The sequence below is a fragment of the Balaenoptera musculus genome, chromosome 8, assembly GCF_009873245.2.
Source record: "Balaenoptera musculus isolate JJ_BM4_2016_0621 chromosome 8, mBalMus1.pri.v3, whole genome shotgun sequence".
Lineage (NCBI taxonomy): Eukaryota > Metazoa > Chordata > Mammalia > Artiodactyla > Balaenopteridae > Balaenoptera > Balaenoptera musculus.
Genome location: NC_045792.1, coordinates 58,307,436 through 58,322,570, shown reverse-complemented (window position 1 = coordinate 58,322,570; position 15,135 = coordinate 58,307,436). Strand labels below are relative to the sequence as shown.

The window sequence follows — 15,135 nt, the reverse complement described above, 5'->3', positions numbered from 1 at the left end:
AGCCTGCGCACCACAACAAAGAGTAGCCCCCACTCACGGCAACTAGAGAAAGCCCCCACACAGCAACGAAGACCCAATGCAGCCAAAAATAAATAAAAAAATAAAATTAAAAGGATTTATAGTGAGAAAAATGTGGAATGTTATTAAGGGGCAAAAAGAAGAGCTGGACAGATAGAAAGACGTAATATTCTCCTGGATAGAGAACATCATAAAGATATTAATTCTCAGTTAATTTATAAATATGCACTATCCTGCTAAGCACACACAAAGAATTGGGGGGGGGCGGTGGCTAGACAAGTTTATTTGAAAGTTCATGTGGAAAAACAAACAAGCAGGAAGAGCCAGGAAAATTCTGGAAGTGAGGGAGTGGGGCAAAGGAAGGGTAAAGAGTGAGAATCAGCCTCACCACATATTAAAACATAAAACCATGGCAATTAAAACAGTACAGGTTACCAGCACTTGAACAGACAGATCAATTAAACAGAACAGAAAGTTCAAAAATAGACCCAAATAAATCTAACGATTTAGTATACAACAAAAGTAACATCTCAAACTAGTGGGGAAGAGATGGATTATTAAATTGTCGGGACAGCTGTGGAGCAAGCTACAAAGCTGGACCTCTACACCTTACAACAGGATAAATTACAGACAAATCAAAGATTTCATTATAATAAATAAAACCATGAAAGAACTTAAAAAACCCTTGTCTCAGAGAGGCAAAAGCCTTCTGGAAATGATACAAATCCAGAAGGATAAAGAAAAGAGTGAAATATACAACTATATATATCAACTATATACAAATCAAACATTCCTGCATGATTAAAAAAAAAAAAAGGCATAAGCAAGGCCAAAAGATAAATGACAAACTAGGGGCTGTCACTCATACCCCAAACATAGATTAATTTTCCTAAAAAGTGAAAAGCACCTAGAAATAAGACACAGACCAGTAACCTAACAGAAAAATAGGCAAAGAATATGAACAGAGAAATTCACAGAAAGAAAAGTATAAATGGTTCTTAAACACAGGAAAAGGAACTTAACCTCCCCACACTAAGTGGTGACAGGGTGAGGCATTCCCCTCCCTGGCCGGGCCAGTGCCTCTGGGAAGGGCAATGCCACCAGAGATTTGAAACCCCAATGCTTCTGCGCCCTTTGATCCAGCCACCCATGGGCACTTACCCTGCAGTCTTCCTGATGCATGTCCAAAGTGACGTGCATAGGTTATTGGTTACAGCATTGTGTATAACAACAAAAGGTTGGAAGTAACCAAAATACCCATAAATCAGGGAATGGTTAACTAAATTATAGTGTAGTCATTCGGGAGAATACTGAGCCATAGAAAATGAGGAAACGTTTTACGTATTAGTGTGAGATGACCTCCAAGATGTGTAGCTAAATGACTAAAGAAAAATGAGGAAACTCTGTAAAAAAAGGAGGAAACTCCTTACATGTTGATGAGGGATGACCTCCAGTATGTATTAAGTGACCAAAGAAAGGTTCAAAACAGTATAGAGAACATTCTGCCTTTCACATGGGGAAAAAAAAAGGGGGTGGGGGGAGAGGATAGATCAGTATGTGTCTACCACTAAATGCATAAGATATCTCTGAAAAGATACATAGGAGACAGGTGACGCTGGTTGCCTATAAGGAGGAAAACTGAGGGTTGAGGGCGACAGGAGCAAGCAGAAGCAGAGCCAGACTTCACAGGGCCTGAAGTTTACCCAATTTGGATGCCCTCTTTCAGAAAAAGAATACAAGAGTATCTTATCATGTTCCAATATATACAAATATCAAATCATTATGTTGTACACCTGAAACTAATATAATGTTATTTGTGAATTACATCTCAATTAAAAAAAATTTTTTTTAATTAAAAAAAATAAAGAACATCTTACTTTTGTAAGAATTTACAAAAACACATGACCACATGCACACACTGCCCGGGCCCTCCCTGGGCCCCATCAGCTTCCCTGGAAACCCACCTTCAGGTGGAGGGAAACTTTTCACTCTACATCTTTTTTCTATCATCCAAATATTGAACTATGTGCATTTTTCTAAAAGGCTCCTGAGGGACTTCCCTGGTGGTCCAATGGTTAAGAATCCGCCTTTCAATGCAGGGGACGTGGGTTCGATCCCTGGTCAGGGAACTAAAATCCCACATGCCACGGGGCAACTCTAGAGCCCGCGTACCACAACTAGAGAGCCCACGTGCTGCAACTACTGAGCCCATGCGTAAAACTAGAGAGAAGCCCGCACGACGCAACAAAGAGCCTGTGTGCCGCAACTAAGACCCGCCACAGCCAAATAAATAGATATATATTTTTTTTAAATAAAAAATAAAAGGCTCCTGAGGGTCCCAAAGGAAGACACGAATGAACAGAAATACATTTGATGTTCTTAAATAAGCTGGCTCTCAACATTATAATGACATCAGTTCTTCCAGGGTTAAGCTAAAGCTAACACAATCCCAACTAAAATTACCCACAGGCAGATTCTAAAGTTCATATTCAATGATATAAAGATTTATTGTTGGGTGGGAAAGCAAGGTGCAGAACACTGTTTTATTATGTAAAAATCTGGGTTAAAAAAAAAGAAAACATATACATATACACATATGCACACATTATACACAGAATACTCCGATGGGTATACAAGAAACTGCCTTTGGGGAGGAGACCCGCAGCTGGCAGGACAAGAGAGGGAGGGTTACCTTTCACTGTATCCTCTGTATCTTTTTAATTTTATACCATTTTCCAACAAATTACAATTTAAAAGATAACACGATCATCTGGGAGTAAGAAAGAGACCATAACTCACCAGGCATGGAAGGAAATCAAGTAAGCAGGTACACACCCCACCTGACCCACTGGTCCCTCCCTACCTGGCCCCATCCCTTCAAAGCCCGCTCGGGAGGCTCTTCACAAGGTCTCTGGCCTCACCCTCTCTCTGCCTCTCAATCTCAGTTTTCAAAATGGAAAACGGGACCTTAGGTCTCACCTTCATGAAGCCTCCTCCACCTCAATGTTGGGACTTAGCCTGCCACACTCAGCCCAGCGCCCCCCATCCCTCCCTGACTCACCACCAGCTGGGCTGCCCAGAATGCCGGGGTCCCCCGGAGGCGGCAGCTACTCTGAACGGCTCCTCATCTTGGCCTGAGGTGGAAGCTGCAAGGACAGGGGTGAATGAGAAAGCCTATGAGGCAAGGCCACATTGGGCAGCTGGATGCCAGGAGGAAGAAGAGGAAGGAGGAAGGGGGAGGGGGCGAGGGACAGGGAAAAGGAAAGAGATGTAAGAAAGCGAGAGACGGAGAAGAGGGTAGAGAAAGAGAAGGAAGAGAGGGAAGGGTTCAGGGAGCGTAATGGAAACCAGGCTATGGTTAAAGGGAGGAAGCCTTCCAGCGGGGGTGAGGAGGGGGTGAGGAGGCAGACCGACGACAGGCCTGCCCAGAGGTGGAGGCCACACCAGTGGGAGAGGAGAGTCAGGACACCCCGTTCTCTGGCCCTCCCCCGGGACCAGTGGCTGTAGCAGGGATGTCGGGCCTGGCCAGGAGGCTGGACTGCCCCCAGGGAAGACATGGGGAGGGGGCAGACGCAGCTGCATGACTGAGGCAGGGCCCCCACAATGCAGAGCCTGTCAGGAGGAACCTGGGGAGACCCGGGGAGACCCAGGGCGACAGGGCCCTCTCCACTAAGCCTGAGAGCCGGGGGGTGGGGGGTGGAGGGGTGAGGCAAGGGCGTGAGACCCCAGGGGCCCTGCTCCTAAATGTGTATGGGGACCAAAAGAAGGTGTTTCCAGGCAGGAGAAAGAAGTGGCCATCCCTGAGGGCAGGCCACCAACAAGCTCAGATGGCCGGGGCTCTGTTCGGGGGGGTGGGTCGAAGGCCCAGGTCTTGGGCAGAGCCACGTTTCCTGCTACTAGGGCAGGGTCAACCACAAACTGCTGGTCTCTGCAGGATGACTTTAGGGGGTACGGGTGAACATGTAAAATTAACTAGTTAGGTATTTATCTTAAGTAGACTTCACAGTTATTTCTTAGGATGGGGCTAAAATAGGTATGGTTTAAAAGTGAATATTTCAAAAATAAATCTTAAGTAATTAGTACTTCATAAAGAGTTGGCAAAAAATGGCAGTGCTACTCAAATGATGATTTTTTAAAAAGAATTTAATAAGACAATGTAAATAGTCTTTTACTATGTGCCAGGCACCTAAAGCACTTTTTACTAACTTGTTTAAGTCTCATAGCAACCCTATGAGGTACATACCTCACAATTTAAGATGAAGAAACTGAGGCACAGAGAGGTTAAGTAATTTGCCCAAAGTTACACAGCTGAGAAGGGGCAATTTGAATATAGTCTATACCTGCTTTGCCCAATACAGTAACTAGTAGTAGACACATACAACTACTGAAACTCCAAAAGTGGCCACATAATGAAGTGTGCTCTATACAATACACACTGGATTCTGAAGTCTTAGTACAAAGAAATAAGAATGTAAAATATCTCAATAATTTTTTCTATTTATTACATAATGAAATTATAGTATTTTGGATATTTGGATAAAATATACTATTAAAATTAATTTCACCTGTTTCTTTTTAATGTGACTACTAGAAAATTTCAAATTGCACTTGTGGCTCGCATTACATTTCTACTGGACGGTGCAGCTCCAGACTCTTAACCAGTTTGCCCACTGCCTCTCGACAGTGACAACAAGCTCTAACTGAGCAGCTGCTACAGGTCAGGCAGTATTCTCAAGATTCAACATGGAATGATGGATGATGGCCCAACCAGGCTACTGGAATGATGAGGGCTGGGAAACAGGAAACCACCTCTGTCCCTGAGAAGGGCCCAGCCCCTTCTTGGGCCTCTCTCAAGTTCCTAATCCTACACTAAAGGCTTCAGGCCAAGGTCAGACTCGGGACTCCGCACTGACACCCCTCTAGGACAACCTCATTCAAGGCATTAGAAGCACGAGCCAGACCTCAGACGTGTACCCACTCTCCAGGAATCTCAGGCTGGAGGGTGTCAGATACCACCCAGCCGGCGAAAACAGCCCACATGGCCCTCACCAGGCGGGGGTCAGGGAAGGCTTCCTGGAGGAGGCAGCTGCTTGAAAAAAGAAGTTTGGAGCAGTGCCCTGCTAAGCCATGCTAGAGCCTGAGACAAAGAAAAGAAATCAGCGATACTGAATCTCTTTATTTAAATTTTTGATATTTTGGTTATCTTGGATTTTTTTTCATTAATTTTGATTTTTAAAAAAATATTGTTTAGGGCTTCCCTGGTGGTGCAGTGGTTAAGAATCTGCCTGCCAAGGCAGGGGACACGGGTTCGAGCCCTGGTCCGGGAAGATCCCACATGCCGTGGAGCAACTAAGCCTGTGCACCACAACTACGGAGCCTGGGCTCTAGAGCCCACAAGCCACAACCACTGAGCTCACACGCCGCAGCTACTGCACACCTAGAGCCCGTGGTCCGCAACAAGAGAAGCCACCACAATGAGAACCCCGCGCACCGCAATGAAGAGCAGCCCCCGCTCGCCACAACTATAAGAAAGCCTGTGCACAGTAACAAAGACCCAGCGCAGCCAAAAAAAAAAAAAAAATTTTTTTTAAAAATATTTCTTAAAATTATTATTTACCTTGATTACTGAGCTTTTTGGTCACCCCCTTCCTCATATTTTGCACTCATTTATTTTGTCTCACTTGCTCCACCCTAATCCTGGCCGAGTTTGGAGGTTTAAGCCCTTCGGCTGCTAAGACACATCACTGAATCTCCACCCACAAGGAAGCAGGGACCAGCAGAGGAGAGTGTCATCCTGTTGAGACAGCAATGGCCACAAGTTGGGGGGTTCCCCTCCCCCCCAACCCCAAGGGCCCAGCTCAGGCTTCACCATCACACCAGCCCACCCTGTCCCTGCTTCTACCCTGTCTCCCTCCAGCCCCTCTCCACTGGGCCAACCACCGTCCCATGCCTGCTCAAAGCCCCTTCCACGGTTCCCAGTGTCCTCAAGTCCAGCTCCTCTGACCATCCTTTGACTGGCTCCAGCCCTGCCGTTTACAGATGAAGAAACAAACACCCACAGGGAGGAAGTGACTTGCCCAAGTTGTCAGGACATGCCCCAAGCCCCGGCCGGGCTCAGCTGGCCCACCACTCCCTCCATTTCACTTTTTGCACCAGGCACCAGCTTGACATGTGGAAGCCCCCAAAACTGTCTGTTGTCAATGAGTAAATGAACCACATCCTCCCACCTTCAGGTGCTGATTCCAGGCTGCCTCCTCCAGAAAGTCCTCCCTGACCGCCCCTTTGGGCTCCTAAGCCTCAGAGGCTGAGTTATGCAGCTCAGTGCTGCTCTTGCTCTGTTCCTGGTTGTCCCATTTGTGGGGGGTCCATCTCCACGCAACCCCCAACCTGGCCTGGGGTATCCTGAGAGCCTGTACCCCTTCTTGTCTCCCCTGCCCTCACAGTAGAGCCCAGGACCTGGCTGTGCTCACAAGGGCACTCAGTCCAGGGGTAAGGGTTGTCTGGAATCTCCCTAATCCTTGCCAACCAGTCCTTCTGCAGGTCTGGCCTGAGTCCCTCTTGCTGGAGCCAAAACTTTCATCCTTCTGTGCTTTAACTACCTTTCCAACACCCAAGGGCAGAGTTTAAATCTCATCGCCCCTTCTCTGTCCCAGCGCAGCATCTCTCTCGCACCATCCCTGCCCACTACTGACTAGGGACACCAGTACTGCCAGTCCAGCAGAAAGGCAGCCCTGAGCTTTAGCTAAGGACAAGCACACTCTCACTTCTTTGGTTTCCTAAATATCCACTGCATGCCCAGCCTCCGCCAGATTTCCACGTTCACCTGAATCATCCCCGGTACAGTCCCAAGGTCTGGGATTTTTATCCCATTTCATGGAGGCTGTGTGAAGTGGAAACTTGCCCAGGTCACTTGCTAGAGCCAACAGGGCCTTCAGAGGATGTGACTGTCTGTCTGGCAGAGGCAGTGAGGCTTCCGGAGGGCACTCCTGAGCTGGGCCTTGGAGCATAAGTAGGAGGTTGCACTTCTAGGCAAAGGGAACTGAGTGTGCAGGGCCCGGGGATGGAGAAAAGGAGCTGGCAGATCCAGAGATGGGGAGAGTTCAGTGGGGCAGGAACAGAAGATGTGAAAGGACAGTAGTGACACCCAGAGAGGTTTAGGGATCTGCCCTTGGTCGCCCATGTGGGTGTGAGCCTCCTCTGCATTCTTATTTGCATGAATGAGTCAGGCCTGGATCCGGTAGCCTTGATGGTCCTAACTCCTTCCCCACTCAGCTCTGGAGTCCCCTCAGCGAGGACCCTTCCCCAACTGCATCTTCAAAGCCCCCTCTCTGCACAGAGCTGTGCTCTGGATTCAAGGGAAGGCCCAACGGTGGGCGGAACGGAAGGGGAGGAAGGCAGGCCTGGAGCTTCAGACCTGCGGCCTGTGCTCATCCACCCCCCGACCCCCTCCTCCCCCTCACAGCACTCCACCCCATCCTAGGCAAGCTGGGCAGGGACCCCAGAGCCCAGACCTCAGGAAAGCCCTCAGAGCTCTCCACACAGGAACTAAGAGCACTACATATCCAGCTAGGCCTGGGTCTACTATGCACACCCCACCCATACCACAAATGCATACCTCACACAGCCTCCAGGTTCACACACCGCCCACCCCGCCGAGCAGCACACGCACAGCCTTCAGTCCCCATACTCACTACCAACAACCGGACTGCGTACAACTGCCCAGAGCCCCATGCTGCCCACGCCCCTTGAGCCCAGTCCCCCCAGCCCAATCACCAGGTCATACCTGGAGGCAGGGCCACCCTTGTTTGCTGCCCTCCTGGCTGTTCTCAGGGCTCTGTTAACACAGGCAAGAGGACTTGGAGACACTTCCCTCAGATATGAGGAACTAGGTGGGGGCTGGGTGCCTGACCCAGAGGGCACAGAAGTGGCCCCCGCCCCTCCACAGAAGCCAGCTCCCTCCAGCCCTGCCAGGCAAGGCAGCAGGTGCAGCCCTCAGGCAGGCAGGCAGCCGACTATAACCCACGGACCGAGAAGCCTATTTTCTGTCTCTCAGGGACTGGTGGCCACAGCATACGGGTGCCAAGGAGGCACACTGGGGTCTCCTGCCCTAACCCCGGCCCCGGACCTCCGCCCCGTCACTTGCCCAGGCACCAGATTTCTGCCCCATCCCATCTGTGATGTGGCCTGACAGGAGTGGTGAGGGCTGACAAGGAACAGCCCTCAGGGCAGAGGACTGACTGAGTCCAGGCCCCAGGGCTTGCCTCAGCCATCTGGTAGGGAACTGGGGGCCACTGGCTCCAGGCCAGAACCCCATCCCCCCAGGACGCCAGGCAAGAGCAGGTTCCAGTCCTGGCTCCATCACTTCTTGCCTGAAGCCCTGGGCAAGTCATGTCACATTCTGAGCCTCAGTTTCCCCCTCCACAGAACAGAGCTGTCACCCAGATGACCGTGACACATGACCATGTGTGTACTAGAGGCCACACTCATTCGGCATCTGCTCACTCCTCTGCTGCTAAGACAGACACTTCCTGTTCCGAGCCCCAAGGCCTTGGCCGGGCCCGTCCAGAGGGGCCCTTGCTGCTGGCCCTGTAGCCAGGCTCTAGTCTGGATGCCTTCAGCACCCTGGAATTCTCAGTTCCCCAGATACCAGGGACCCCCACACCCTGCCTCCAGCCACATCCCCCAGCAAGGCTCCAGGCTGGATACACCACGGCCTCCTGGACCTCTTCCTGGGGGGCCCCAGGCACTGCACATGCCCCGCCCCACAGTGGACTCACCCACTCCCCTCTCCTGGGGAAAGCAGGGCTGCCTCCAACCTAGGTGGGACCATTCAGCAAATTAGAAAAAAATGCCTCTTGCTTCAGGAGCCCCATAGCAGGGCATGCAGCTCAGCAAAGAGGACAGGCTGTTTCAGTCCTCCTCTCCCGGCTCTCCCTGCCCCCAGCCAGGTACCCTTGGGCAGTGCGCAACACGCACATCTGCACCCAGTGGAGTAGGTGAGAGGTAGGATATTGTAACAACCTCCTTAGGGCAGCCCCCTCAGCATCGCCCTAATAAAATGTACAACTAGTTTTTATTGATGATCAATGGACATTTAAGACTAAAGGACAGGGCTTCCCTGGTGGCGCAGTGGTTGAGAATCTGCCTGCCAATGCGGGGGACACAGGTTCGAGCCCTGGTCTGGGAAGATCCCACATGCCACGGAGCAACTAGGCCCGTGAGCCACAACTACTGAGCCCGCGCGCCTGGAGCTTGTGCTCCTCAACAAGAGAGGCCACGACAGTGAGAGGCCTGCGCACCGCGATGAAGAGTGGCCCCCACTTGCCACAACTTGAGAAAGCCCACGCACAGAAACGAAGACCCAACACAGCCAAAAATAAATAAATAAATAAATAAATAAATAAATAATTTAAAAAAAAAAAAAAAAAAAAAAAAAAAGACTAAAGGACAGTAGACAGCCCTGACCTAAATTTCAGGCCTACCCCTAATTCCCACCCCAAATCTTGAAAGACTAATCACTTTCTACAACCTCCATGTCTGTACTGTTTAAAGTTTTTACAGTTGCATATCACTTTCATAATTAGAATGAAAAATGATAAAAGCATTTTAAGTCTATCAGAAATGAGTTTGTCCCAGTTTCTTCCCCAAAACCATCATTATAAAGTAGCTTTATGATTTTCAATATAACATGCACAGAATACCAAGAGAACTATCGTAAATGAAACTGATTTCCTGGGCCATCTGGACTGGAGGATGAGAAACTGAGCCCCAAAGCTCACCCCCTCCCTCACTGTCTTATCCTCCCGGAGGGCTAAGACACAGTTTATCAAATGACACCCCCTCCTCCCCACCAACCACAGATCCGGAGGCCAGACTGAAGCCCACAGACTTTCAAATGAGAAATGGACTGAGGGTCACTATGAACATGAGATGCCAGGGTCCCTGTGGTTTGTTCTCTAAACAGCATCTGACTCCACCCTAGCCCTGCCCCTCACCCACGTTCCCCCAAACCTCACCGGGGGCCCCCCTCATGCCCAAGCCCCTCTCCACCCTGGAGAGGATGAAGTGTGAATGTCTGAAGTACCTCAACTCACAATAAATGAAGCTGATAGTTAAAAGGTTTGGTTTTCAGGCCCTGTCAAAAAGTCTGTGACAGATAAACAACAAGGTCCTACTGCATAGCACAAGGAACTATATTCAATATCCTGTGATAAACCATAATGGAGGGACTTCCCTGGTGGTGCAGTGGTTAAGAATCCGCCTGCCAAGGCAGGGGACACGGGTTCGAGCCCTGGTCTGGGAAGATCCCACATGCCGCGGAGCAACTAAGCCCATGCGCCACAACTACTGAGCCTGCGCTCTAGAGCCCGCGAGCCACAACTACTGAGCCCGTGTGTCACAAGTACTGAAACCCGCGCGCCTAGAGCCCGTGCTCCACAAGAGAAGCCACTGCAATGAAGAGTAGCCCCCGCTCGCCGCAACTAGAGAAAGCCCGCGTGCAGCAATGAAGACCCAACGCAGCCATAAATAAATAAATAAATAAATAAGCATTTCTAAAAAATAAATAAAATGGTTACAATGGTCACTTTTATAAAAAAAAAAAACCATAATGGAAAAGAATATGAAAAAGAATATATATGCATAACTGAATCACTTTGCTGTACAGCAGAAATTAACACAACATTGTAAATCAACTATAATTCAATTAAAAAAAAAAAAGTCCAAGACACACTGACCTCCTTGGCCCTACCAGTATCCCCACCTCCAAACGGATCACTCTGGACCACGCCCTCCCCTTCCTCTAACTGCCTCCTCATCACCTCGCTTTTGACTCATCCCTCCTCGCCATCCCCACTGCCCCTCCCCAGCCTGCCTGACCCCTGGGTCCTCCTCCCTGCCCTTCTGTCCCCCACACCTTCAACCAGAGCACCCTCTACCTGCTCCTCTAGCCATCCCCCCCAACAAGACAGAGCTCCTCCAAACCTGAACCCCCCAGCCCGGACCCACATCCACCAGCCCTATGCCCCCAACCCTTCACTCTTCAGGTCCCAGCTCAGGCCCTTCTCACCTGGAAGGGGGGCCCAGCCAGCCGCACAGCACCTGTGGAGACCTGGTGCTCTCTCACCAGGAGAGCACGGTCTCTGGCCTGGCCCCCGGCCCCTCAGTCACAGACACGCCCTCCTGGGCTGGGGACTCCCCAGGCAGGGCAGGGAGCACCTCTCCCACCAAAGGTGCTGGGTGAGGGGGAGGCCTGAGGTACCACAGGGTGACTCCAGGATGATCCTCCTCTGTGATGACTGCCCCCCACGCGGGAGCTGGCATCGGGGGAGCTCTTAACACTGCAAATGAGGCAGAAACAGGAGGAAACAGGGCTAACCACAGGGAGGATGTGAGTGCACAGGGCACACGACGGACTCCCTGGCAGCAGGAGTGGACAGAGCCAGAGTCATGTCAGTCAGAGCCTCACCACACACCAGAGGGGTTGAGGACAGCCCTGGCCTGATGGGGGAGGGGAAGGGAAGGCTGCTTGACTCCATCCTCTCTGAGGCAACTGGGCACCTGATGTGCCTGCCCACCCAGAAGGAGAGACTGGGGTTCCTCTGCACCCAGAACTAGCAGCCCAGGAGAACAGGGACCTGACACTGCCCTCTCCCTAGGCAGCCCCTGCAATGGAAAGCCAGTGATCAGCAGGCCCCTTGCTGCTGGCACCTGAAAAGAGGAAGCTCCTGTGTTGGTGCGTGGAGGTGACCAGATGGGTGGGGCAGGGGCTGGAAAGGAAAGAGGGAGACAGGGAGACGGGGGACCAGCCCCATAGGCTCTGGCCTCCAGTTTGATGTGGGACCTCAGCCTCCCCAACTCTATAACCAGACAACAGAAAGGAAAGACTCTCCTCTCTCGCTCACAGGGAACATTCTAACCCACTTATCTGACCCTGTCATCCCTGCTTAAAAAGACAAAAGGCCATGGTTATGGAGTGCTTCCCATCTACCAGGCGCTGTGCCAAACCTGCTACATGGATTGTTTCATATAATCCTCATGACAATCTGGAAAGTGGATGGTTTTAGCCCGACTTTACAGATGAGGAAGAAACTGAGTCTCAGAGAGGTTCAGTAACTTGCCCAAGATCACACAGGAGCCCCTCCTTCCACTCCGTCTCCTCAGAGGGGAGAGTGTGGAGACCAGGAGCAGGGAAGTCAGGCAGGAGAGGGGAGGGAGGATGAGTGTGGGCTGAGAAGGGCCTTGAAGGCCACACTAAGACACTTAGCCTTACTGGTCCAGACAAGAGGAAGCCATGAAGGGCAGCAGGGTACATGGGGCGGCAGGAGAGGCAGGCAGGACAGGGGTCCTACTGCTGTGAGACTTGAGAATTCACATAACTTCTCTGAGTCTCAGTTTCATCATCTGTAAAATGGGCTTGTGGGGAATAAATGTATGCCTTCAAAACAGATCCCAGGGACTTCCCTGGTGGCGCAGTGGGTAAGAATCCACCTGCCAATGCAGAAGACAGGGGTTTGATCCCTGGTCCGGGAAGATCCCACATGCCACGGAGCAACTAAGCCCGTGCGCCACAACTACTGAGCCTGCGCTCTAGAGCCTGCGAGCCACAACTACTGAGCCTGAGTGCCACAATTACTGAAGCCTGCGCACCTACAGCCCATGCTCGCAACAAAGAAGCCACTGCAATGAGAAGCCGGTGCACCATGACGAAGAGTAGCCCCCGCTCGCCGCAACTAGAGAAAGCCCACGCGCAGCAACAAAGACCCAACGCAGCCAAAAATAAATAAATAAATAAGTAAATTTAAAAAAAAAACAAAAAAAAAACAGATCCCAACCTACCAGTTCTCACCCTCCAGTGACTTCCAACCTCCCTCAGAGTAAAGCCAAAGCCAGGACAAGGCCCGCCAGGCCTGCATGGTCTGTCCCTGCCTTGCTGTTATTCCAATCCACTCTGAGTGCTCCTGCCTCAGGGCTGGGCCCTGGAGCTCCCTCTGCCTGAAATGCTCTTCCAGACACCTGCATGACTCACTCCCATACTTTTTCCAGCGCCTTCTCAAATGCATGGCACAGCCTTCCTTCCTGACCACTCTGCCTAAAGAAGTGTCCCCCATCCATCCCTCTCTCCTGACCCCATGTCATTTTTCGACACCCCCCTTATTTCTAGCGGACACTGTATTATATGTTTATTTGTTCATTGTCAGTCTCCTCAACCAGAGGACGGGGCACTGTCTCATTCATGGCTCTATCCCCAGTGGCTAGAAGTGTCTGGCCACTGGGGGCATGGATGAAAGGACGTCTACAGAGGCATGGCTCGCCCTGGTCAGGAGCTTGAGACAGGGCCCGTGACACGGGTAGGGTGAGGGACGATTGGGTGAGGCAAGTGCCAAGGTTCAAGGTTCATGTCCAGAGGCCTAGGAGCGAAAGCTTCAACTCTGAGACTCCTTGGCACCCTCCGTGGCTGGGCCTGCCCCTTCTCTCCACCTCTGTGGCTACCCCTGCCACTTCCTGCTGTGCTGGCCTGATAAGCACTGCTGGGGGGCCCCTCACCCACACAGGGGAAGTCCTGTTCCCCGGAGCAGGTGAGAACCACCCCAGACTTCCAGAAATCTCTGAGACCAATCTCCCCCTCCCTGGCCTGCCTAACCCTTCCACGGCTCCCCATTACCCAGCGGGGCTCAAAGGGCCTCCATCCTCTGGGTCCCGCCACTTACTCCCCCTTTCCAGGTTCATTCCCTCCACTCTCACCGCTGGACACTTGACCTCCAGGACTTTGCTTATCATGTTCCCTCCGCCTGGAACATCTTTCTCTACCTTGCCCTTCACGTTCAAGTGTCACCTGCTCTAGGCAGCAGTTTCTGACTCCCACGGTCACAGCCTGGGTCACACCGGTATGTCACTTATCTGTCGCTGTGTCACATATACACACACATTCTTTCTCGCCCCAGCCTTGGCTGGATGCTCCCTGAAGGCAGGACCGGGGTCTGATTTCCCTGCATCCCCAGCTACCAGCCCAGGGTTGGCAGACAGTGAATATCTACTGCTTGAATGAAATCTCCCAATTTTACACATGGAAAGCAAGGAGCCCAAGCAAGTGATGACTTGTCCAAGGTCACACTGCAATCAGTGGCCAAAGCGTGGCTAGAACCTGGCCTCTAGCCCCCCAGGACCAGGTGCCTCCCATTCTGCTCATGCCCACCAGTTACAGCTCCAGCCTCCTGCCTGCCAGACCGCAGCCCCGCCTTCTCCTAGCTCTCCACATGCCCAAGCACCTGCTCCTTAGGCATTTGGGGACCTCCTAATCCAATCCTCCCGCTTCCAGAAGGGGAAAGTGGGCCCCAGAAAGGGACAAGAACCCAACCAGGGCCACACGAGTCAGGACAGGACCCAGGCACCCCAGCCTGAGCACCCCATCCCCTTCCTCTAGCCTATTCCTTGGAAGAACTATGAGGGGGAGGTCCCCTCAGGTGACCTCAGAGACACTGGAGTAACCCCCCATCTCCAAGTGGCTAGGCCAGCCCTGCATTGAGAAATGTGGGTTTTCAGGTCACAGGCAGTAAAGGCAGAGGAGTGTTTTGGTTCACGTCCTGGAACAGAACCACTAGAACCATTAGATACTCCCTGGATCTCTGGCCTCCCTAGACTTAGCTATCCATCTTTAGAGCTTAGGAGACAGCAAGAGGAACAGCCCCAGTATGAGGGAAAAGGTAGGACTTTAGCTGAGGCTCTGGCACCCCTTTACCAAGCAAGAGAGACTCCACCCCAAAGCTGTCCTGCTGTCATCTGGCAAAGCTCAGGGAGGCCCTTTCTCCCCATCAGGCTAGGGCCTCTGGAAACACACATTTTAGCTGCAGAACCACACCGCGGCCCGCTTGGGTGAAGGTCCCCACTCAAGTGGGTAAAAGCCTCACCCAGCTCACACATCAAGGGGTGCAGAGCCAGGTACCTCCTACCCCAACCCACTGGGACATGGAATGCTGATCGCACCCAAACAAAGGCAAAAGCACAGGTCCTCCAAGGAGGTGTCTGGGCCTGAGAGCACGCACATGCGCACACAGGAACACGCACGGTGCCCCCCCAGAGGGATGTGCAGCAGAAAGGAGCTCACCCAGCCAGGAAGTC

General features: G+C 51.5%; 1 protein-coding gene across 4 annotated transcripts in view; it reads right to left on the bottom strand.

The window, feature by feature from the left end:
• The window catches only part of ARAP1 (ArfGAP with RhoGAP domain, ankyrin repeat and PH domain 1), a 63,294-nt gene that overhangs the window by 41,987 nt on the left and 6,172 nt on the right, over window positions 1-15,135 (bottom strand). For 2 of the 4 annotated variants that reach the window (XM_036861693.1, XM_036861694.1), the window contains exon 2: window positions 3,080-3,164. The exons of the other annotated variants lie outside the window; for them this stretch is intronic. The gene's annotated coding sequence lies outside the window, so the exon portion shown is untranslated. The remainder of the gene's footprint in view (window positions 1-3,079; window positions 3,165-15,135) is intronic. 4 annotated transcript variants of the gene reach the window in all.